The sequence below is a fragment of the Urtica dioica genome, unplaced genomic scaffold (assembly GCF_054948205.1).
Source record: "Urtica dioica subsp. dioica isolate 48M unplaced genomic scaffold, U.dioica_male_clone48M_v1_H2 Urtica_dioica_male_H2_contig_17, whole genome shotgun sequence".
In the NCBI taxonomy this organism is placed as follows: domain Eukaryota; kingdom Viridiplantae; phylum Streptophyta; class Magnoliopsida; order Rosales; family Urticaceae; genus Urtica; species Urtica dioica.
Window position 1 is genome coordinate 203972 of NW_028297219.1, and position 20028 is coordinate 223999.

The window sequence follows — 20028 nt, forward strand, 5'->3', positions numbered from 1 at the left end:
ATCACTCTTCCGAAACCGTCCCAACGCGAAGATCGCGAAAAGTTATTAGGAATTCATATATTTTATGTGATTTTTGGTGCACCGAAGACGTAGTTATGGCTTTTGGGAAACGCGGCGTTGATTCTTATATAGATAATGCGCGCTAATGCTTGCGGATGCGATCATACCAGCACTAATGCACCGGATCCCATCAGAACTCCGAAGTTAAGCGTGCTTGGGCGAGAGTAGTACTAGGATGGGTGACCTCCTGGGAAGTCCTCGTGTTGCATCCCTCTTTTTTTGCGAATTATTTTTTTCGGAGGCCGAAACGATGGAATTTCACCAAAAATCGCTCCGAGCCTTGTTCAAATGCCCGTTTACGCTTACAATTCACCGGTGAAAGTCGAAATTCCGGACCGAGGGCGAAATTTACGATTTTACCCTTCCCCCGTTCACCTTGTCGGAATTTCGCCGATCACTCTTCCGAAACCGTCCCAACGCGAAGATCGCGAAAAGTTATTAGGAATTCATATATTTTATGTGATTTTTGGTGCACCGAAGACGTAGTTATGGCTTTTGGGAGTCGCGGCGTTGATTCTTATATAGATAATGCGCGCTAATGTTTGCGGATGCGATCATACCAGCACTAATGCACCGGATCCCATCAGAACTCCGAAGTTAAGCGTGCTTGGGCGAGAGTAGTACTAGGATGGGTGACCTCGTGGGAAGTCCTCGTGTTGCATCCCTCTTTTTTTGCGAATTATTTTTTTCGGAGGCCGAAACGATGGAATTTCACCAAAAATCGCTCCGAGCCTTGTTCAAATGCTCGTTTACGCATACAATTCACCGGTGAAAGTCGAAATTCCGGACCGAGGGCGAAATTTACGATTTTACCCTTCCCCCGTTCACCTTGTCGGAATTTCGCCGATCACTCTTCCGAAACCGTCCCAACGCGAAGATCGCGAAAAGTTATTAGGAATTCATATATTTTATGTGATTTTTGGTGCACCGAAGACGTAGTTATGGCTTTTGGGAAACGCGGCGTTGATTCTTATATAGATAATGCGCGCTAATGCTTGCGGATGCGATCATACCAGCACTAATGCACCGGATCCCATCAGAACTCCGAAGTTAAGCGTGCTTGGGCGAGAGTAGTACTAGGATGGGTGACCTCCTGGGAAGTCCTCGTGTTGCATCCCTCTTTTTTTGCGAATTATTTTTTTCGGAGGCCGAAACGATGGAATTTCACCAAAAATCGCTCCGAGCCTTGTTCAAATGCTCGTTTACGCATACAATTCACCGGTGAAAGTCGAAATTCCGGACCGAGGGCGAAATTTACGATTTTACCCTTCCCCCGTTCACCTTGTCGGAATTTCGCCGATCACTCTTCCGAAACCGTCCCAACGCGAAGATCGCGAAAAGTTATTAGGAATTCATATATTTTATGTGATTTTTGGTGCACCGAAGACGTAGTTATGGCTTTTGGGAGACGCGGCGTTGATTCTTATATAGATAATGCGCGCTAATGCTTGCGGATGCGATCATACCAGCACTAATGCACCGGATCCCATCAGAACTCCGAAGTTAAGCGTGCTTGGGCGAGAGTAGTACTAGGATGGGTGACCTCCTGGGAAGTCCTCGTGTTGCATCCCTCTTTTTTTGCGAATTATTTTTTTCGGAGGCCGAAACGATGGAATTTCACCAAAAATCGCTCCGAGCCTTGTTCAAATGCCCGTTTACGCTTACAATTCACCGGTGAAAGTCGAAATTCCGGACCGAGGGCGAAATTTACGATTTTACCCTTCCCCCGTTCACCTTGTCGGAATTTCGCCGATCACTCTTCCGAAACCGTCCCAACGCGAAGATCGCGAAAAGTTATTAGGAATTCATATATTTTATGTGATTTTTGGTGCACCGAAGACGTAGTTATGGCTTTTGGGAGTCGCGTCGTTGATTCTTATATAGATAATGCGCGCTAATGCTTGCGGATGCGATCATACCAGTACTAATGCACCGGATCCCATCAGAACTCCGAAGTTAAGCGTGCTTGGGCGAGAGTAGTAATAGGATGGGTGACCTCCTGGGAAGTCCTCGTGTTGCATCCCTCTTTTTTTGCGAATTATTTTTTTCGGAGGCCGAAACGATGGAATTTCACCAAAAATCGCTCCGAGTCTTGTTCAAATGCCCGTTTACGCTTACAATTCACCGGTGAAAGTCGAAATTCCGGACCGAGGGCGAAATTTACGATTTTACCCTTCCCCCGTTCACCTTGTCGGAATTTCGACGATCACTCTTCCGAAACCGTCCCAACGCAAAGATCGCGAAAAGTTATTAGGAATTCATATATTTTATGTGATTTTTGGTGCACCGAAGACGTAGTTATGGCTTTTGGGAGTCGCGGCGTTGATTCTTATATAGATAATGCGCGCTAATGCTTGCGGATGCGATCATACCAGCACTAATGCATCGGATCCCATCAGAACTCCGAAGTTAAGCGTGCTTGGGCGAGAGTAGTACTAGGATGGGTGACCTCCTGGGAAGTCCTCGTGTTGCATCCCTCTTTTTTTGCGAATTATTTTTTTCGGAGGCCGAAACGATGGAATTTCACCAAAAATCGCTCCGAGCCTTGTTCAAATACCCGTTTACGCATACAATTCACCGGTGAAAGTCGAAATTCCGGACCGAGGGCGAAATTTACGATTTTACCCTTCCCCCGTTCACCTTGTCGGAATTTCGCCGATCACTCTTCCGAAACCGTCCCAACGCGAAGATCGCGAAAAGTTATTAGGAATTCATATATTTTATGTGATTTTTGGTGCACCGAAGACGTAGTTATGGCTTTTGGGAGTCGCGGCGTTGATTCTTATATAGATAATGCGCGCTAATGCTTGCGGATGCGATCATACCAGTACTAATGCACCGGATCCCATCAGAACTCCGAAGTTAAGCGTGCTTGGGCGAGAGTAGTAATAGGATGGGTGACCTCCTGGGAAGTCCTCGTGTTGCATCCCTCTTTTTTTGCGAATTATTTTTTTCGGAGGCCGAAACGATGGAATTTCACCAAAAATCGCTCCGAGTCTTGTTCAAATGCCCGTTTACGCTTACAATTCACCGGTGAAAGTCGAAATTCCGGACCGAGGGCGAAATTTACGATTTTACCCTTCCCCCGTTCACCTTGTCGGAATTTCGACGATCACTCTTCCGAAACCGTCCCAACGCAAAGATCGCGAAAAGTTATTAGGAATTCATATATTTTATGTGATTTTTGGTGCACCGAAGACGTAGTTATGGCTTTTGGGAGTCGCGGCGTTGATTCTTATATAGATAATGCGCGCTAATGCTTGCGGATGCGATCATACCAGCACTAATGCATCGGATCCCATCAGAACTCCGAAGTTAAGCGTGCTTGGGCGAGAGTAGTACTAGGATGGGTGACCTCCTGGGAAGTCCTCGTGTTGCATCCCTCTTTTTTTGCGAATTATTTTTTTCGGAGGCCGAAACGATGGAATTTCACCAAAAATCGCTCCGAGCCTTGTTCAAATGCCCGTTTACGCATACAATTCACCGGTGAAAGTCGAAATTCCGGACCGAGGGCGAAATTTACGATTTTACCCTTCCCCCGTTCACCTTGTCGGAATTTCGCCGATCACTCTTCCGAAACCGTCCCAACGCGAAGATCGCGAAAAGTTATTAGGAATTCATATATTTTATGTGATTTTTGGTGCACCGAAGACGTAGTTATGGCTTTTGGGAGTCGCGGCGTTGATTCTTATATAGATAATGCGCGCTAATGCTTGCGGATGCGATCATACCAGCACTAATGCACCGGATCCCATCAGAACTCCGAAGTTAAGTGTGCTTGGGCGAGAGTAGTACTAGGATGGGTGACCTCCTGGGAAGTCCTCGTGTTGCAAACCTCTTTTTTTGCGAATTATTTTTGTCGGAGGCCGAAACGTTGGAATTTCACCAAAAATCGCTCCGAGTCTTGTTCAAATGCCCGTTTACGCTTACAATTCACCGGTGAAAGTCGAAATTCCGGACCGAGGGCGAAATTTACGATTTTACCCTTCCCCCGTTCACCTTGTCGGAATTTCGCCGATCACTCTTCCGAAACCGTCCCAACGCGAAGATCGCGAAAAGTTATTAGGAATTCATATATTTTATGTGATTTTTGGTGCACCGAAGACGTAGTTATGGCTTTTGGGAATCGCGGCGTTGATTCTTATATAGATAATGCGCGCTAATGCTTGCGGATGCGATCATACCAGCACTAATGCACCGGATGCCATCAGAACTCCGAAGTTCAGCGTGCTTGGGCGAGAGTAGTACTAGGATGGGTGACGTCCTGGGAAGTCCTCGTGTTGCATCCCTCTTTTTTTGCGAATTATTTTTTTCGGAGGCCGAAAAGATGGAATTTCACCAAAAATCGCTCCGAGTCTTGTTCAAATGCCCGTTTACGCTTACAATTCACAGGTGAAAGTCGAAATTCCGGACCGATGGCGAAATTTACGATTTTACCCTTCCCCCGTTCACCTTGTCGGAATTTCGCCGATCACTCTTCCGAAACCGTCCCAACGCGAAGATCGCGAAAAGTTATTAGGAATTCATATATTTTATGTGATTTTTGGTGCACCGAAGACGTAGTTATGGCTTTTGGGAGTCGCGGCGTTGATTCTTATATAGATAATGCGCGCTAATGCTTGCGGATGCGATCATACCAGCACTAATGCACCGGATCCCATCAGAACTCCGAAGTTAAGCGTGCTTGGGCGAGAGTAGTACTAGGATGGGTGACCTCCTGGGAAGTCCTCGTGTTGCATCCCTCTTTTTTTGCGAATTATTTTTTTCGGAGGCCGAAACGATGGAATTTCACCAAAAATCGCTCCGAGCCTTGTTCAAATGCCCGTTTACGCATACAATTCACCGGTGAAAGTCGAAATTCCGGACCGAGGGCGAAATTTACGATTTTACCCTTCCCCCGTTCACCTTGTCGGAATTTCGCCGATCACTCTTCCGAAACCGTCCCAACGCGAAGATCGCGAAAAGTTATTAGGAATTCATATATTTTATGTGATTTTTGGTGCACCGAAGACGTAGTTATGGCTTTTGGGAGTCGCGGCGTTGATTCTTATATAGATAATGCGCGCTAATGCTTGCGGATGCGATCATACCAGCACTAATGCACCGGATCCCATCAGAACTCCGAAGTTAAGCGTGCTTGGGCGAGAGTAGTACTAGGATGGGTGACCTCTAGGGAAGTCCTCGTGTTGCATCCCTCTTTTTTTGCGAATTATTTTTTTCGGAGGCCGAAACGATGGAATTTCACCAAAAATCGCTCCGAGTCTTGTTCAAATGCCCGTTTACGCTTACAATTCACCGGTGAAAGTCGAAATTCCGGACCGAGGGCGAAATTTACGATTTTACCCTTCCCCCGTTCACCTTGTTTGAATTTCGCCGATCACTCTTCCGAAACCGTCCCAACGCGAAGATCGCGAAAAGTTATTAGGAATTCATATATTTTATGTGATTTTTGGTGCACCGAAGACGTAGTTATGGCTTTTGGGAGTCGCGGCGTTGATTCTTATATAGATAATGCGCGCTAATGTTTGCGGATGCGATCATACCAGCACTAATGCACCGGATCCCATCAGAACTCCGAAGTTAAGCGTGCTTGGGCGAGAGTAGTACTAGGATGGGTGACCTCGTGGGAAGTCCTCGTGTTGCATCCCTCTTTTTTTGCGAATTATTTTTTTCGGAGGCCGAAACGATGGAATTTCACCAAAAATCGCTCCGAGCCTTGTTCAAATGCTCGTTTACGCATACAATTCACCGGTGAAAGTCGAAATTCCGGACCGAGGGCGAAATTTACGATTTTACCCTTCCCCCGTTCACCTTGTCGGAATTTCGCCGATCACTCTTCCGAAACCGTCCCAACGCGAAGATCGCGAAAAGTTATTAGGAATTCATATATTTTATGTGATTTTTGGTGCACCGAAGACGTAGTTATGGCTTTTGGGAGACGCGGCGTTGATTCTTATATAGATAATGCGCGCTAATGCTTGCGGATGCGATCATACCAGCACTAATGCACCGGATCCCATCAGAACTCCGAAGTTAAGCGTGCTTGGGCGAGAGTAGTACTAGGATGGGTGACCTCCTGGGAAGTCCTCGTGTTGCATCCCTCTTTTTTTGCGAATTATTTTTTTCGGAGGCCGAAACGATGGAATTTCACCAAAAATCGCTCCGAGCCTTGTTCAAATGCCCGTTTACGCTTACAATTCACCGGTGAAAGTCGAAATTCCGGACCGAGGGCGAAATTTACGATTTTACCCTTCCCCCATTCACCTTGTCGGAATTTCGCCGATCACTCTTCCGAAACCGTCCCAACGCGAAGATCGCGAAAAGTTATTAGGAATTCATATATTTTATGTGATTTTTGGTGCACCGAAGACGTAGTTATGGCTTTTGGGAGTCGCGTCGTTGATTCTTATATAGATAATGCGCGCTAATGCTTGCGGATGCGAACATACCAGTACTAATGCACCGGATCCCATCAGAACTCCGAAGTTAAGCGTGCTTGGGCGAGAGTAGTAATAGGATGGGTGACCTCCTGGGAAGTCCTCGTGTTGCATCCCTCTTTTTTTGCGAATTATTTTTTTCGGAGGCCGAAACGATGGAATTTCACCAAAAATCGCTCCGAGTCTTGTTCAAATGCCCGTTTACGCTTACAATTCACCGGTGAAAGTCGAAATTCCGGACCGAGGGCGAAATTTACGATTTTACCCTTCCCCCGTTCACCTTGTCGGAATTTCGACGATCACTCTTCCGAAGCCGTCCCAACGCAAAGATCGCGAAAAGTTATTAGGAATTCATATATTTTATGTGATTTTTGGTGCACCGAAGACGTAGTTATGGCTTTTGGGAGTCGCGGCATTGATTCTTATATAGATAATGCGCGCTAATGCTTGCGGATGCGATCATACCAGCACTAATGCATCGGATCCCATCAGAACTCCGAAGTTAAGCGTGCTTGGGCGAGAGTAGTACTAGGATGGGTGACCTCCTGGGAAGTCCTCGTGTTGCATCCCTCTTTTTTTGCGAATTATTTTTTTCGGAGGCCGAAACGATGGAATTTCACCAAAAATCGCTCCGAGCCTTGTTCAAATGCCCGTTTACGCATACAATTCACCGGTGAAAGTCGAAATTCCGGACCGAGGGCGAAATTTACGATTTTACCCTTCCCCCGTTCACCTTGTCGGAATTTCGCCGATCACTCTTCCGAAACCGTCCCAACGCGAAGATCGCGAAAAGTTATTAGGAATTCATATATTTTATGTGATTTTTGGTGCACCGAAGACGTAGTTATGGCTTTTGGGAGTCGCGGCGTTGATTCTTATATAGATAATGCGCGCTAATGCTTGCGGATGCGATCATACCAGCACTAATGCACCGGATCCCATCAGAACTCCGAAGTTAAGTGTGCTTGGGCGAGAGTAGTACTAGGATGGGTGACCTCCTGGGAAGTCCTCGTGTTGCAAACCTCTTTTTTTGCGAATTATTTTTGTCGGAGGCCGAAACGTTGGAATTTCACCAAAAATCGCTCCGAGTCTTGTTCAAATGCCCGTTTACGCTTACAATTCACCGGTGAAAGTCGAAATTCCGGACCGAGGGCGAAATTTACGATTTTACCCTTCCCCCGTTCACCTTGTCGGAATTTCGCCGATCACTCTTCCGAAACCGTCCCAACGCGAAGATCGCGAAAAGTTATTAGGAATTCATATATTTTATGTGATTTTTGGTGCACCGAAGACGTAGTTATGGCTTTTGGGAGTCGCGGCGTTGATTCTTATATAGATAATGCGCGCTAATGCTTGCGGATGCGATCATACCAGCACTAATGCACCGGATCCCATCAGAACTCCGAAGTTAAGCGTGCTTGGGCGAGAGTAGTACTAGGATGGGTGACCTCCTGGGAAGTCCTCGTGTTGCATCCCTCTTTTTTTGCGAATTATTTTTTTCGGAGGCCGAAACGATGGAATTTCACCAAAAATCGCTCCGAGCCTTGTTCAAATGCCCGTTTACGCATACAATTCACCGGTGAAAGTCGAAATTCCGGACCGAGGGCGAAATTTACGATTTTACCCTTCCCCCGTTCACCTTGTCGGAATTTCGCCGATCACTCTTCCGAAACCGTCCCAACGCGAAGATCGCGAAAAGTTATTAGGAATTCATATATTTTATGTGATTTTTGGTGCACCGAAGACGTAGTTATGGCTTTTGGGAGACGCGGCGTTGATTCTTATATAGATAATGCGCGCTAATGCTTGCGGATGCGATCATACCAGCACTAATGCACCGGATCCCATCAGAACTCCGAAGTTAAGCGTGCTTGGGCGAGAGTAGTACTAGGATGGGTGACCTCCTGGGAAGTCCTCGTGTTGCATCCCTCTTTTTTTGCGAATTATTTTTTTCGGAGGCCGAAACGATGGAATTTCACCAAAAATCGCTCCGAGCCTTGTTCAAATGCCCGTTTATGCATACAATTCACCGGTGAAAGTCGAAATTCCGGACCGAGGGCGAAATTTACGATTTTACCCTTCCCCCGTTCACCTTGTCGGAATTTCGCCGATCACTCTTCCGAAACCGTCCCAACGCGAAGATCGCGAAAAGTTATTAGGAATTCATATATTTTATGTGATTTTTGGTGCACCGAAGACGTAGTTATGGCTTTTGGGAGACGCGGCGTTGATTCTTATATAGATAATGCGCGCTAATGCTTGCGGATGCGATCATACCAGCACTAATGCACCGGATCCCATCAGAACTCCGAAGTTAAGCGTGCTTGGGCGAGAGTAGTACTAGGATGGGTGACCTCCTGGGAAGTCCTCGTGTTGCATCCCTCTTTTTTTGCGAATTATTTTTTTCGGAGGCCGAAACGATGGAATTTCACCAAAAATCGCTCCGAGCCTTGTTCAAATGCCCGTTTACGCTTACAATTCACCGGTGAAAGTCGAAATTCCGGACCGAGGGCGAAATTTACGATTTTACCCTTCCCCCGTTCACCTTGTTTGAATTTCGCCGATCACTCTTCCGAAACCGTCCCAACGCGAAGATCGCGAAAAGTTATTAGGAATTCATATATTTTATGTGATTTTTGGTGCACCGAAGACGTAGTTATGGCTTTTGGGAGTCGCGGCGTTGATTCTTATATAGATAATGCGCGCTAATGTTTGCGGATGCGATCATACCAGCACTAATGCACCGGATCCCATCAGAACTCCGAAGTTAAGCGTGCTTGGGCGAGAGTAGTACTAGGATGGGTGACCTCGTGGGAAGTCCTCGTGTTGCATCCCTCTTTTTTTGCGAATTATTTTTTTCGGAGGCCGAAACGATGGAATTTCACCAAAAATCGCTCCGAGCCTTGTTCAAATGCTCGTTTACGCATACAATTCACCGGTGAAAGTCGAAATTCCGGACCGAGGGCGAAATTTACGATTTTACCCTTCCCCCGTTCACCTTGTCGGAATTTCGCCGATCACTCTTCCGAAACCGTCCCAACGCGAAGATCGCGAAAAGTTATTAGGAATTCATATATTTTATGTGATTTTTGGTGCACCGAAGACGTAGTTATGGCTTTTGGGAGACGCGGCGTTGATTCTTATATAGATAATGCGCGCTAATGCTTGCGGATGCGATCATACCAGCACTAATGCACCGGATCCCATCAGAACTCCGAAGTTAAGCGTGCTTGGGCGAGAGTAGTACTAGGATGGGTGACCTCCTGGGAAGTCCTCGTGTTGCATCCCTCTTTTTTTGCGAATTATTTTTTTCGGAGGCCGAAACGATGGAATTTCACCAAAAATCGCTCCGAGCCTTGTTCAAATGCCCGTTTATGCATACAATTCACCGGTGAAAGTCGAAATTCCGGACCGAGGGCGAAATTTACGATTTTACCCTTCCCCCGTTCACCTCGTCGGAATTTCGCCGATCACTCTTCCGAAACCGTCCCAACGCGAAGATCGCGAAAAGTTATTAGGAATTCATATATTTTATGTGATTTTTGGTGCACCGAAGACGTAGTTATGGCTTTTGGGAGACGCGGCGTTGATTCTTATATAGATAATGCGCGCTAATGCTTGCGGATGCGATCATACCAGCACTAATGCACCGGATCCCATCAGAACTCCGAAGTTAAGCGTGCTTGGGCGAGAGTAGTACTAGGATGGGTGACCTCCTGGGAAGTCCTCGTGTTGCATCCCTCTTTTTTTGCGAATTATTTTTTTCGGAGGCCGAAACGATGGAATTTCACCAAAAATCGCTCCGAGCCTTGTTCAAATGCCCGTTTACGCTTACAATTCACCGGTGAAAGTCGAAATTCCGGACCGAGGGCGAAATTTACGATTTTACCCTTCCCCCGTTCACCTTGTTTGAATTTCGCCGATCACTCTTCCGAAACCGTCCCAACGCGAAGATCGCGAAAAGTTATTAGGAATTCATATATTTTATGTGATTTTTGGTGCACCGAAGACGTAGTTATGGCTTTTGGGAGTCGCGGCGTTGATTCTTATATAGATAATGCGCGCTAATGTTTGCGGATGCGATCATACCAGCACTAATGCACCGGATCCCATCAGAACTCCGAAGTTAAGCGTGCTTGGGCGAGAGTAGTACTAGGATGGGTGACCTCGTGGGAAGTCCTCGTGTTGCATCCCTCTTTTTTTGCGAATTATTTTTTTCGGAGGCCGAAACGATGGAATTTCACCAAAAATCGCTCCGAGCCTTGTTCAAATGCTCGTTTACGCATACAATTCACCGGTGAAAGTCGAAATTCCGGACCGAGGGCGAAATTTACGATTTTACCCTTCCCCCGTTCACCTTGTCGGAATTTCGCCGATCACTCTTCCGAAACCGTCCCAACGCGAAGATCGCGAAAAGTTATTAGGAATTCATATATTTTATGTGATTTTTGGTGCACCGAAGACGTAGTTATGGCTTTTGGGAGACGCGGCGTTGATTCTTATATAGATAATGCGCGCTAATGCTTGCGGATGCGATCATACCAGCACTAATGCACCGGATCCCATCAGAACTCCGAAGTTAAGCGTGCTTGGGCGAGAGTAGTACTAGGATGGGTGACCTCCTGGGAAGTCCTCGTGTTGCATCCCTCTTTTTTTGCGAATTATTTTTTTCGGAGGCCGAAACGATGGAATTTCACCAAAAATCGCTCCGAGCCTTGTTCAAATGCCCGTTTACGCTTACAATTCACCGGTGAAAGTCGAAATTCCGGACCGAGGGCGAAATTTACGATTTTACCCTTCCCCCGTTCACCTTGTCGGAATTTCGCCGATCACTCTTCCGAAACCGTCCCAACGCGAAGATCGCGAAAAGTTATTAGGAATTCATATATTTTATGTGATTTTTGGTGCACCGAAGACGTAGTTATGGCTTTTGGGAGTCGCGTCGTTGATTCTTATATAGATAATGCGCGCTAATGCTTGCGGATGCGATCATACCAGTACTAATGCACCGGATCCCATCAGAACTCCGAAGTTAAGCGTGCTTGGGCGAGAGTAGTAATAGGATGGGTGACCTCCTGGGAAGTCCTCGTGTTGCATCCCTCTTTTTTTGCGAATTATTTTTTTCGGAGGCCGAAACGATGGAATTTCACCAAAAATCGCTCCGAGTCTTGTTCAAATGCCCGTTTACGCTTACAATTCACCGGTGAAAGTCGAAATTCCGGACCGAGGGCGAAATTTACGATTTTACCCTTCCCCCGTTCACCTTGTCGGAATTTCGACGATCACTCTTCCGAAACCGTCCCAACGCAAAGATCGCGAAAAGTTATTAGGAATTCATATATTTTATGTGATTTTTGGTGCACCGAAGACGTAGTTATGGCTTTTGGGAGTCGCGGCGTTGATTCTTATATAGATAATGCGCGCTAATGCTTGCGGATGCGATCATACCAGCACTAATGCATCGGATCCCATCAGAACTCCGAAGTTAAGCGTGCTTGGGCGAGAGTAGTACTAGGATGGGTGACCTCCTGGGAAGTCCTCGTGTTGCATCCCTCTTTTTTTGCGAATTATTTTTTTCGGAGGCCGAAACGATGGAATTTCACCAAAAATCGCTCCGAGCCTTGTTCAAATGCCCGTTTACGCATACAATTCACCGGTGAAAGTCGAAATTCCGGACCGAGGGCGAAATTTACGATTTTACCCTTCCCCCGTTCACCTTGTCGGAATTTCGCCGATCACTCTTCCGAAACCGTCCCAACGCGAAGATCGCGAAAAGTTATTAGGAATTCATATATTTTATGTGATTTTTGGTGCACCGAAGACGTAGTTATGGCTTTTGGGAGTCGCGGCGTTGATTCTTATATAGATAATGCGCGCTAATGCTTGCGGATGCGATCATACCAGCACTAATGCACCGGATCCCATCAGAACTCCGAAGTTAAGTGTGCTTGGGCGAGAGTAGTACTAGGATGGGTGACCTCCTGGGAAGTCCTCGTGTTGCAAACCTCTTTTTTTGCGAATTATTTTTGTCGGAGGCCGAAACGTTGGAATTTCACCAAAAATCGCTCCGAGTCTTGTTCAAATGCCCGTTTACGCTTACAATTCACCGGTGAAAGTCGAAATTCCGGACCGAGGGCGAAATTTACGATTTTACCCTTCCCCCGTTCACCTTGTCGGAATTTCGCCGATCACTCTTCCGAAACCGTCCCAACGCGAAGATCGCGAAAAGTTATTAGGAATTCATATATTTTATGTGATTTTTGGTGCACCGAAGACGTAGTTATGGCTTTTGGGAGTCGCGGCGTTGATTCTTATATAGATAATGCGCGCTAATGCTTGCGGATGCGATCATACCAGCACTAATGCACCGGATCCCATCAGAACTCCGAAGTTAAGCGTGCTTGGGCGAGAGTAGTACTAGGATGGGTGACCTCCGTGGAAGTCCTCGTGTTGCATCCCTCTTTTTTTGCGAATTATTTTTTTCGGAGGCCGAAACGATGGAATTTCACCAAAAATCGCTCCGAGCCTTGTTCAAATGCCCGTTTACGCATACAATTCACCGGTGAAAGTCGAAATTCCGGACCGAGGGCGAAATTTACGATTTTACCCTTCCCCCGTTCACCTTGTCGGAATTTCGCCGATCACTCTTCCGAAACCGTCCCAACGCGAAGATCGCGAAAAGTTATTAGGAATTCATATATTTTATGTGATTTTTGGTGCACCGAAGACGTAGTTATGGCTTTTGGGAGACGCGGCGTTGATTCTTATATAGATAATGCGCGCTAATGCTTGCGGATGCGATCATACCAGCACTAATGCACCGGATCCCATCAGAACTCCGAAGTTAAGCGTGCTTGGGCGAGAGTAGTACTAGGATGGGTGACCTCCTGGGAAGTCCTCGTGTTGCATCCCTCTTTTTTTGCGAATTATTTTTTTCGGAGGCCGAAACGATGGAATTTCACCAAAAATCGCTCCGAGCCTTGTTCAAATGCCCGTTTATGCATACAATTCACCGGTGAAAGTCGAAATTCCGGACCGAGGGCGAAATTTACGATTTTACCCTTCCCCCGTTCACCTTGTCGGAATTTCGCCGATCACTCTTCCGAAACAGTCCCAACACGAAGATCGCGAAAAGTTATTAGGAATTCATATATTTTATGTGATTTTTGGTGCACCGAAGACGTAGTTATGGCTTTTGGGAGACGCGGCGTTGATTCTTATATAGATAATGCGCGCTAATGCTTGCGGATGCGATCATACCAGCACTAATGCACCGGATCCCATCAGAACTCCGAAGTTAAGCGTGCTTGGGCGAGAGTAGTACTAGGATGGGTGACCTCCTGGGAAGTCCTCGTGTTGCATCCCTCTTTTTTTGCGAATTATTTTTTTCGGAGGCCGAAACGATGGAATTTCACCAAAAATCGCTCCGAGCCTTGTTCAAATGCCCGTTTACGCATACAATTCACCGGTGAAAGTCGAAATTCCGGACCGAGGGCGAAATTTACGATTTTACCCTTCCCCCGTTCACCTTGTCGGAATTTCGCCGATCACTCTTCCGAAACCGTCCCAACGCGAAGATCGCGAAAAGTTATTAGGAATTCATATATTTTATGTGATTTTTGGTGCACCGAAGACGTAGTTATGGCTTTTGGGAGACGCGGCGTTGATTCTTATATAGATAATGCGCGCTAATGCTTGCGGATGCGATCATACCAGCACTAATGCACCGGATCCCATCAGAACTCCGAAGTTAAGCGTGCTTGGGCGAGAGTAGTACTAGGATGGGTGACCTCCTGGGAAGTCCTCGTGTTGCATCCCTCTTTTTTTGCGAATTATTTTTTTCGGAGGCCGAAACGATGGAATTTCACCAAAAATCGCTCCGAGCCTTGTTCAAATGCCCGTTTATGCATACAATTCACCGGTGAAAGTCGAAATTCCGGACCGAGGGCGAAATTTACGATTTTACCCTTCCCCCGTTCACCTTGTCGGAATTTCGCCGATCACTCTTCCGAAACCGTCCCAACGCGAAGATCGCGAAAAGTTATTAGGAATTCATATATTTTATGTGATTTTTGGTGCACCGAAGACGTAGTTATGGCTTTTGGGAGACGCGGCGTTGATTCTTATATAGATAATGCGCGCTAATGCTTGCGGATGCGATCATACCAGCACTAATGCACCGGATCCCATCAGAACTCCGAAGTTAAGCGTGCTTGGGCGAGAGTAGTACTAGGATGGGTGACCTCCTGGGAAGTCCTCGTGTTGCATCCCTCTTTTTTTGCGAATTATTTTTTTCGGAGGCCGAAACGATGGAATTTCACCAAAAATCGCTCCGAGCCTTGTTCAAATGCCCGTTTACGCTTACAATTCACCGGTGAAAGTCGAAATTCCGGACCGAGGGCGAAATTTACGATTTTACCCTTCCCCCGTTCACCTTGTTTGAATTTCGCCGATCACTCTTCCGAAACCGTCCCAACGCGAAGATCGCGAAAAGTTATTAGGAATTCATATATTTTATGTGATTTTTGGTGCACCGAAGACGTAGTTATGGCTTTTGGGAGTCGCGGCGTTGATTCTTATATAGATAATGCGCGCTAATGTTTGCGGATGCGATCATACCAGCACTAATGCACCGGATCCCATCAGAACTCCGAAGTTAAGCGTGCTTGGGCGAGAGTAGTACTAGGATGGGTGACCTCGTGGGAAGTCCTCGTGTTGCATCCCTCTTTTTTTGCGAATTATTTTTTTCGGAGGCCGAAACGATGGAATTTCACCAAAAATCGCTCCGAGCCTTGTTCAAATGCTCGTTTACGCATACAATTCACCGGTGAAAGTCGAAATTCCGGACCGAGGGCGAAATTTACGATTTTACCCTTCCCCCGTTCACCTTGTCGGAATTTCGCCGATCACTCTTCCGAAACCGTCCCAACGCGAAGATCGCGAAAAGTTATTAGGAATTCATATATTTTATGTGATTTTTGGTGCACCGAAGACGTAGTTATGGCTTTTGGGAGACGCGGCGTTGATTCTTATATAGATAATGCGCGCTAATGCTTGCGGATGCGATCATACCAGCACTAATGCACCGGATCCCATCAGAACTCCGAAGTTAAGCGTGCTTGGGCGAGAGTAGTACTAGGATGGGTGACCTCCTGGGAAGTCCTCGTGTTGCATCCCTCTTTTTTTGCGAATTATTTTTTTCGGAGGCCGAAACGATGGAATTTCACCAAAAATCGCTCCGAGCCTTGTTCAAATGCCCGTTTATGCATACAATTCACCGGTGAAAGTCGAAATTCCGGACCGAGGGCGAAATTTACGATTTTACCCTTCCCCCGTTCACCTCGTCGGAATTTCGCCGATCACTCTTCCGAAACCGTCCCAACGCGAAGATCGCGAAAAGTTATTAGGAATTCATATATTTTATGTGATTTTTGGTGCACCGAAGACGTAGTTATGGCTTTTGGGAGACGCGGCGTTGATTCTTATATAGATAATGCGCGCTAATGCTTGCGGATGCGATCATACCAGCACTAATGCACCGGATCCCATCAGAACTCCGAAGTTAAGCGTGCTTGGGCGAGAGTAGTACTAGGATGGGTGACCTCCTGGGAAGTCCTCGTGTTGCATCCCTCTTTTTTTGCGAATTATTTTTTTCGGAGGCCGAAACGATGGAATTTCACCAAAAATCGCTCCGAGCCTTGTTCAAATGCCCGTTTACGCTTACAATTCACCGGTGAAAGTCGAAATTCCGGACCGAGGGCGAAATTTACGATTTTACCCTTCCCCCGTTCACCTTGTTTGAATTTCGCCGATCACTCTTCCGAAACCGTCCCAACGCGAAGATCGCGAAAAGTTATTAGGAATTCATATATTTTATGTGATTTTTGGTGCACCGAAGACGTAGTTATGGCTTTTGGGAGTCGCGGCGTTGATTCTTATATAGATAATGCGCGCTAATGTTTGCGGATGCGATCATACCAGCACTAATGCACCGGATCCCATCAGAACTCCGAAGTTAAGCGTGCTTGGGCGAGAGTAGTACTAGGATGGGTGACCTCGTGGGAAGTCCTCGTGTTGCATCCCTCTTTTTTTGCGAATTATTTTTTTCGGAGGCCGAAACGATGGAATTTCACCAAAAATCGCTCCGAGCCTTGTTCAAATGCTCGTTTACGCATACAATTCACCGGTGAAAGTCGAAATTCCGGACCGAGGGCGAAATTTACGATTTTACCCTTCCCCCGTTCACCTTGTCGGAATTTCGCCGATCACTCTTCCGAAACCGTCCCAACGCGAAGATCGCGAAAAGTTATTAGGAATTCATATATTTTATGTGATTTTTGGTGCACCGAAGACGTAGTTATGGCTTTTGGGAGACGCGGCGTTGATTCTTATATAGATAATGCGCGCTAATGCTTGCGGATGCGATCATACCAGCACTAATGCACCGGATCCCATCAGAACTCCGAAGTTAAGCGTGCTTGGGCGAGAGTAGTACTAGGATGGGTGACCTCCTGGGAAGTCCTCGTGTTGCATCCCTCTTTTTTTGCGAATTATTTTTTTCGGAGGCCGAAACGATGGAATTTCACCAAAAATCGCTCCGAGCCTTGTTCAAATGCCCGTTTACGCTTACAATTCACCGGTGAAAGTCGAAATTCCGGACCGAGGGCGAAATTTACGATTTTACCCTTCCCCCGTTCACCTTGTCGGAATTTCGCCGATCACTCTTCCGAAACCGTCCCAACGCGAAGATCGCGAAAAGTTATTAGGAATTCATATATTTTATGTGATTTTTGGTGCACCGAAGACGTAGTTATGGCTTTTGGGAGTCGCGTCGTTGATTCTTATATAGATAATGCGCGCTAATGCTTGCGGATGCGATCATACCAGTACTAATGCACCGGATCCCATCAGAACTCCGAAGTTAAGCGTGCTTGGGCGAGAGTAGTAATAGGATGGGTGACCTCCTGGGAAGTCCTCGTGTTGCATCCCTCTTTTTTTGCGAATTATTTTTTTCGGAGGCCGAAACGATGGAATTTCACCAAAAATCGCTCCGAGTCTTGTTCAAATGCCCGTTTACGCTTACAATTCACCGGTGAAAGTCGAAATTCCGGACCGAGGGCGAAATTTACGATTTTACCCTTCCCCCGTTCACCTTGTCGGAATTTCGACGATCACTCTTCCGAAACCGTCCCAACGCAAAGATCGCGAAAAGTTATTAGGAATTCATATATTTTATGTGATTTTTGGTGCACCGAAGACGTAGTTATGGCTTTTGGGAGTCGCGGCGTTGATTCTTATATAGATAATGCGCGCTAATGCTTGCGGATGCGATCATACCAGCACTAATGCATCGGATCCCATCAGAACTCCGAAGTTAAGCGTGCTTGGGCGAGAGTAGTACTAGGATGGGTGACCTCCTGGGAAGTCCTCGTGTTGCATCCCTCTTTTTTTGCGAATTATTTTTTTCGGAGGCCGAAACGATGGAATTTCACCAAAAATCGCTCCGAGCCTTGTTCAAATGCCCGTTTACGCATACAATTCACCGGTGAAAGTCGAAATTCCGGACCGAGGGCGAAATTTACGATTTTACCCTTCCCCCGTTCACCTTGTCGGAATTTCGCCGATCACTCTTCCGAAACCGTCCCAACGCGAAGATCGCGAAAAGTTATTAGGAATTCATATATTTTATGTGATTTTTGGTGCACCGAAGACGTAGTTATGGCTTTTGGGAGTCGCGGCGTTGATTCTTATATAGATAATGCGCGCTAATGCTTGCGGATGCGATCATACCAGCACTAATGCACCGGATCCCATCAGAACTCCGAAGTTAAGTGTGCTTGGGCGAGAGTAGTACTAGGATGGGTGACCTCCTGGGAAGTCCTCGTGTTGCAAACCTCTTTTTTTGCGAATTATTTTTGTCGGAGGCCGAAACGTTGGAATTTCACCAAAAATCGCTCCGAGTCTTGTTCAAATGCCCGTTTACGCTTACAATTCACCGGTGAAAGTCGAAATTCCGGACCGAGGGCGAAATTTACGATTTTACCCTTCCCCCGTTCACCTTGTCGGAATTTCGCCGATCACTCTTCCGAAACCGTCCCAACGCGAAGATCGCGAAAAGTTATTAGGAATTCATATATTTTATGTGATTTTTGGTGCACCGAAGACGTAGTTATGGCTTTTGGGAGTCGCGGCGTTGATTCTTATATAGATAATGCGCGCTAATGCTTGCGGATGCGATCATACCAGCACTAATGCACCGGATCCCATCAGAACTCCGAAGTTAAGCGTGCTTGGGCGAGAGTAGTACTAGGATGGGTGACCTCCGTGGAAGTCCTCGTGTTGCATCCCTCTTTTTTTGCGAATTATTTTTTTCGGAGGCCGAAACGATGGAATTTCACCAAAAATCGCTCCGAGCCTTGTTCAAATGCCCGTTTACGCATACAATTCACCGGTGAAAGTCGAAATTCCGGACCGAGGGCGAAATTTACGATTTTACCCTTCCCCCGTTCACCTTGTCGGAATTTCGCCGATCACTCTTCCGAAACCGTCCCAACGCGAAGATCGCGAAAAGTTATTAGGAATTCATATATTTTATGTGATTTTTGGTGCACCGAAGACGTAGTTATGGCTTTTGGGAGACGCGGCGTTGATTCTTATATAGATAATGCGCGCTAATGCTTGCGGATGCGATCATACCAGCACTAATGCACCGGATCCCATCAGAACTCCGAAGTTAAGCGTGCTTGGGCGAGAGTAGTACTAGGATGGGTGACCTCCTGGGAAGTCCTCGTGTTGCATCCCTCTTTTTTTGCGAATTATTTTTTTCGGAGGCCGAAACGATGGAATTTCACCAAAAATCGCTCCGAGCCTTGTTCAAATGCCCGTTTATGCATACAATTCACCGGTGAAAGTCGAAATTCCGGACCGAGGGCGAAATTTACGATTTTACCCTTCCCCCGTTCACCTTGTCGGAATTTCGCCGATCACTCTTCCGAAACAGTCCCAACACGAAGATCGCGAAAAGTTATTAGGAATTCATATATTTTATGTGATTTTTGGTGCACCGAAGACGTAGTTATGGCTTTTGGGAGACGCGGCGTTGATTCTTATATAGATAATGCGCGCTAATGCTTGCGGATGCGATCATACCAGCACTAATGCACCGGATCCCATCAGAACTCCGAAGTTAAGCGTGCTTGGGCGAGAGTAGTACTAGGATGGGTGACCTCCTGGGAAGTCCTCGTGTTGCATCCCTCTTTTTTTGCGAATTATTTTTTTCGGAGGCCGAAACGATGGAATTTCACCAAAAATCGCTCCGAGCCTTGTTCAAATGCCCGTTTACGCTTACAATTCACCGGTGAAAGTCGAAATTCCGGACCGAGGGCGAAATTTACGATTTTACCCTTCCCCCGTTCACCTTGTTTGAATTTCGCCGATCACTCTTCCGAAACCGTCCCAACGCGAAGATCGCGAAAAGTTATTAGGAATTCATATATTTTATGTGATTTTTGGTGCACCGAAGACGTAGTTA

At 46.6% G+C, this 20028-nt stretch overlaps 43 non-coding genes and 1 pseudogene across 43 annotated transcripts; all 44 read left to right on the plus strand.

Annotated features, from left to right (window-relative positions):
- The first annotated feature begins 153 nt into the window (after positions 1-153).
- Positions 154-272, plus strand: LOC149376779 (5S ribosomal RNA). The gene has a single exon (XR_016294991.1). It is a non-coding gene; the product is annotated as a 5S ribosomal RNA (ribosomal RNA).
- Positions 273-606: 334 nt separating this feature from the next.
- LOC149376780 (5S ribosomal RNA) lies at positions 607-725 on the plus strand. Its single transcript, XR_016295073.1, has one exon. It is a non-coding gene; the product is annotated as a 5S ribosomal RNA (ribosomal RNA).
- A 334-nt stretch (positions 726-1059) lies between these two features.
- LOC149376781 (5S ribosomal RNA) lies at positions 1060-1178 on the plus strand. Its single transcript, XR_016294992.1, has one exon. It is a non-coding gene; the product is annotated as a 5S ribosomal RNA (ribosomal RNA).
- A 334-nt stretch (positions 1179-1512) lies between these two features.
- LOC149376782 (5S ribosomal RNA) lies at positions 1513-1631 on the plus strand. The gene has a single exon (XR_016294993.1). It is a non-coding gene; the product is annotated as a 5S ribosomal RNA (ribosomal RNA).
- A 334-nt stretch (positions 1632-1965) lies between these two features.
- Positions 1966-2084, plus strand: LOC149376783 (5S ribosomal RNA). The gene has a single exon (XR_016295306.1). It is a non-coding gene; the product is annotated as a 5S ribosomal RNA (ribosomal RNA).
- Positions 2085-2418: 334 nt separating this feature from the next.
- LOC149376784 (5S ribosomal RNA) lies at positions 2419-2537 on the plus strand. The gene has a single exon (XR_016295190.1). It is a non-coding gene; the product is annotated as a 5S ribosomal RNA (ribosomal RNA).
- Positions 2538-2871: 334 nt separating this feature from the next.
- Positions 2872-2990, plus strand: LOC149376785 (5S ribosomal RNA). The gene has a single exon (XR_016295307.1). It is a non-coding gene; the product is annotated as a 5S ribosomal RNA (ribosomal RNA).
- Positions 2991-3324: 334 nt separating this feature from the next.
- LOC149376786 (5S ribosomal RNA) lies at positions 3325-3443 on the plus strand. The gene has a single exon (XR_016295191.1). It is a non-coding gene; the product is annotated as a 5S ribosomal RNA (ribosomal RNA).
- Positions 3444-3777: 334 nt separating this feature from the next.
- Positions 3778-3896, plus strand: LOC149376787 (5S ribosomal RNA). The gene has a single exon (XR_016295367.1). It is a non-coding gene; the product is annotated as a 5S ribosomal RNA (ribosomal RNA).
- Positions 3897-4230: 334 nt separating this feature from the next.
- Positions 4231-4349, plus strand: LOC149376788 (5S ribosomal RNA; annotated as a pseudogene).
- A 334-nt stretch (positions 4350-4683) lies between these two features.
- LOC149376789 (5S ribosomal RNA) lies at positions 4684-4802 on the plus strand. The gene has a single exon (XR_016294994.1). It is a non-coding gene; the product is annotated as a 5S ribosomal RNA (ribosomal RNA).
- Positions 4803-5136: 334 nt separating this feature from the next.
- On the plus strand, positions 5137-5255 carry LOC149376790 (5S ribosomal RNA). The gene has a single exon (XR_016295181.1). It is a non-coding gene; the product is annotated as a 5S ribosomal RNA (ribosomal RNA).
- A 334-nt stretch (positions 5256-5589) lies between these two features.
- On the plus strand, positions 5590-5708 carry LOC149376791 (5S ribosomal RNA). Its single transcript, XR_016295075.1, has one exon. It is a non-coding gene; the product is annotated as a 5S ribosomal RNA (ribosomal RNA).
- A 334-nt stretch (positions 5709-6042) lies between these two features.
- On the plus strand, positions 6043-6161 carry LOC149376792 (5S ribosomal RNA). The gene has a single exon (XR_016294995.1). It is a non-coding gene; the product is annotated as a 5S ribosomal RNA (ribosomal RNA).
- A 334-nt stretch (positions 6162-6495) lies between these two features.
- On the plus strand, positions 6496-6614 carry LOC149376793 (5S ribosomal RNA). The gene has a single exon (XR_016294815.1). It is a non-coding gene; the product is annotated as a 5S ribosomal RNA (ribosomal RNA).
- A 334-nt stretch (positions 6615-6948) lies between these two features.
- Positions 6949-7067, plus strand: LOC149376794 (5S ribosomal RNA). The gene has a single exon (XR_016295192.1). It is a non-coding gene; the product is annotated as a 5S ribosomal RNA (ribosomal RNA).
- Positions 7068-7401: 334 nt separating this feature from the next.
- Positions 7402-7520, plus strand: LOC149376795 (5S ribosomal RNA). The gene has a single exon (XR_016295368.1). It is a non-coding gene; the product is annotated as a 5S ribosomal RNA (ribosomal RNA).
- A 334-nt stretch (positions 7521-7854) lies between these two features.
- On the plus strand, positions 7855-7973 carry LOC149376796 (5S ribosomal RNA). The gene has a single exon (XR_016294997.1). It is a non-coding gene; the product is annotated as a 5S ribosomal RNA (ribosomal RNA).
- Positions 7974-8307: 334 nt separating this feature from the next.
- Positions 8308-8426, plus strand: LOC149376797 (5S ribosomal RNA). Its single transcript, XR_016294998.1, has one exon. It is a non-coding gene; the product is annotated as a 5S ribosomal RNA (ribosomal RNA).
- Positions 8427-8760: 334 nt separating this feature from the next.
- On the plus strand, positions 8761-8879 carry LOC149376798 (5S ribosomal RNA). Its single transcript, XR_016294999.1, has one exon. It is a non-coding gene; the product is annotated as a 5S ribosomal RNA (ribosomal RNA).
- A 334-nt stretch (positions 8880-9213) lies between these two features.
- LOC149376799 (5S ribosomal RNA) lies at positions 9214-9332 on the plus strand. The gene has a single exon (XR_016295076.1). It is a non-coding gene; the product is annotated as a 5S ribosomal RNA (ribosomal RNA).
- A 334-nt stretch (positions 9333-9666) lies between these two features.
- LOC149376800 (5S ribosomal RNA) lies at positions 9667-9785 on the plus strand. The gene has a single exon (XR_016295000.1). It is a non-coding gene; the product is annotated as a 5S ribosomal RNA (ribosomal RNA).
- A 334-nt stretch (positions 9786-10119) lies between these two features.
- Positions 10120-10238, plus strand: LOC149376801 (5S ribosomal RNA). Its single transcript, XR_016295001.1, has one exon. It is a non-coding gene; the product is annotated as a 5S ribosomal RNA (ribosomal RNA).
- Positions 10239-10572: 334 nt separating this feature from the next.
- Positions 10573-10691, plus strand: LOC149376802 (5S ribosomal RNA). The gene has a single exon (XR_016295077.1). It is a non-coding gene; the product is annotated as a 5S ribosomal RNA (ribosomal RNA).
- A 334-nt stretch (positions 10692-11025) lies between these two features.
- LOC149376803 (5S ribosomal RNA) lies at positions 11026-11144 on the plus strand. Its single transcript, XR_016295002.1, has one exon. It is a non-coding gene; the product is annotated as a 5S ribosomal RNA (ribosomal RNA).
- Positions 11145-11478: 334 nt separating this feature from the next.
- LOC149376804 (5S ribosomal RNA) lies at positions 11479-11597 on the plus strand. Its single transcript, XR_016295309.1, has one exon. It is a non-coding gene; the product is annotated as a 5S ribosomal RNA (ribosomal RNA).
- A 334-nt stretch (positions 11598-11931) lies between these two features.
- On the plus strand, positions 11932-12050 carry LOC149376805 (5S ribosomal RNA). The gene has a single exon (XR_016295193.1). It is a non-coding gene; the product is annotated as a 5S ribosomal RNA (ribosomal RNA).
- Positions 12051-12384: 334 nt separating this feature from the next.
- Positions 12385-12503, plus strand: LOC149376806 (5S ribosomal RNA). The gene has a single exon (XR_016295369.1). It is a non-coding gene; the product is annotated as a 5S ribosomal RNA (ribosomal RNA).
- Positions 12504-12837: 334 nt separating this feature from the next.
- LOC149376807 (5S ribosomal RNA) lies at positions 12838-12956 on the plus strand. Its single transcript, XR_016295284.1, has one exon. It is a non-coding gene; the product is annotated as a 5S ribosomal RNA (ribosomal RNA).
- Positions 12957-13290: 334 nt separating this feature from the next.
- LOC149376808 (5S ribosomal RNA) lies at positions 13291-13409 on the plus strand. Its single transcript, XR_016295003.1, has one exon. It is a non-coding gene; the product is annotated as a 5S ribosomal RNA (ribosomal RNA).
- Positions 13410-13743: 334 nt separating this feature from the next.
- On the plus strand, positions 13744-13862 carry LOC149376809 (5S ribosomal RNA). Its single transcript, XR_016295004.1, has one exon. It is a non-coding gene; the product is annotated as a 5S ribosomal RNA (ribosomal RNA).
- A 334-nt stretch (positions 13863-14196) lies between these two features.
- LOC149376810 (5S ribosomal RNA) lies at positions 14197-14315 on the plus strand. Its single transcript, XR_016295005.1, has one exon. It is a non-coding gene; the product is annotated as a 5S ribosomal RNA (ribosomal RNA).
- Positions 14316-14649: 334 nt separating this feature from the next.
- Positions 14650-14768, plus strand: LOC149376811 (5S ribosomal RNA). Its single transcript, XR_016295006.1, has one exon. It is a non-coding gene; the product is annotated as a 5S ribosomal RNA (ribosomal RNA).
- A 334-nt stretch (positions 14769-15102) lies between these two features.
- LOC149376812 (5S ribosomal RNA) lies at positions 15103-15221 on the plus strand. The gene has a single exon (XR_016295078.1). It is a non-coding gene; the product is annotated as a 5S ribosomal RNA (ribosomal RNA).
- A 334-nt stretch (positions 15222-15555) lies between these two features.
- LOC149376813 (5S ribosomal RNA) lies at positions 15556-15674 on the plus strand. The gene has a single exon (XR_016295008.1). It is a non-coding gene; the product is annotated as a 5S ribosomal RNA (ribosomal RNA).
- Positions 15675-16008: 334 nt separating this feature from the next.
- LOC149376814 (5S ribosomal RNA) lies at positions 16009-16127 on the plus strand. The gene has a single exon (XR_016295009.1). It is a non-coding gene; the product is annotated as a 5S ribosomal RNA (ribosomal RNA).
- A 334-nt stretch (positions 16128-16461) lies between these two features.
- Positions 16462-16580, plus strand: LOC149376815 (5S ribosomal RNA). Its single transcript, XR_016295079.1, has one exon. It is a non-coding gene; the product is annotated as a 5S ribosomal RNA (ribosomal RNA).
- Positions 16581-16914: 334 nt separating this feature from the next.
- On the plus strand, positions 16915-17033 carry LOC149376816 (5S ribosomal RNA). The gene has a single exon (XR_016295010.1). It is a non-coding gene; the product is annotated as a 5S ribosomal RNA (ribosomal RNA).
- Positions 17034-17367: 334 nt separating this feature from the next.
- On the plus strand, positions 17368-17486 carry LOC149376817 (5S ribosomal RNA). Its single transcript, XR_016295310.1, has one exon. It is a non-coding gene; the product is annotated as a 5S ribosomal RNA (ribosomal RNA).
- A 334-nt stretch (positions 17487-17820) lies between these two features.
- Positions 17821-17939, plus strand: LOC149376818 (5S ribosomal RNA). Its single transcript, XR_016295194.1, has one exon. It is a non-coding gene; the product is annotated as a 5S ribosomal RNA (ribosomal RNA).
- A 334-nt stretch (positions 17940-18273) lies between these two features.
- Positions 18274-18392, plus strand: LOC149376819 (5S ribosomal RNA). The gene has a single exon (XR_016295370.1). It is a non-coding gene; the product is annotated as a 5S ribosomal RNA (ribosomal RNA).
- Positions 18393-18726: 334 nt separating this feature from the next.
- LOC149376820 (5S ribosomal RNA) lies at positions 18727-18845 on the plus strand. The gene has a single exon (XR_016295285.1). It is a non-coding gene; the product is annotated as a 5S ribosomal RNA (ribosomal RNA).
- A 334-nt stretch (positions 18846-19179) lies between these two features.
- Positions 19180-19298, plus strand: LOC149376821 (5S ribosomal RNA). Its single transcript, XR_016295011.1, has one exon. It is a non-coding gene; the product is annotated as a 5S ribosomal RNA (ribosomal RNA).
- A 334-nt stretch (positions 19299-19632) lies between these two features.
- LOC149376822 (5S ribosomal RNA) lies at positions 19633-19751 on the plus strand. Its single transcript, XR_016295012.1, has one exon. It is a non-coding gene; the product is annotated as a 5S ribosomal RNA (ribosomal RNA).
- Positions 19752-20028: the final 277 nt, after the last annotated feature.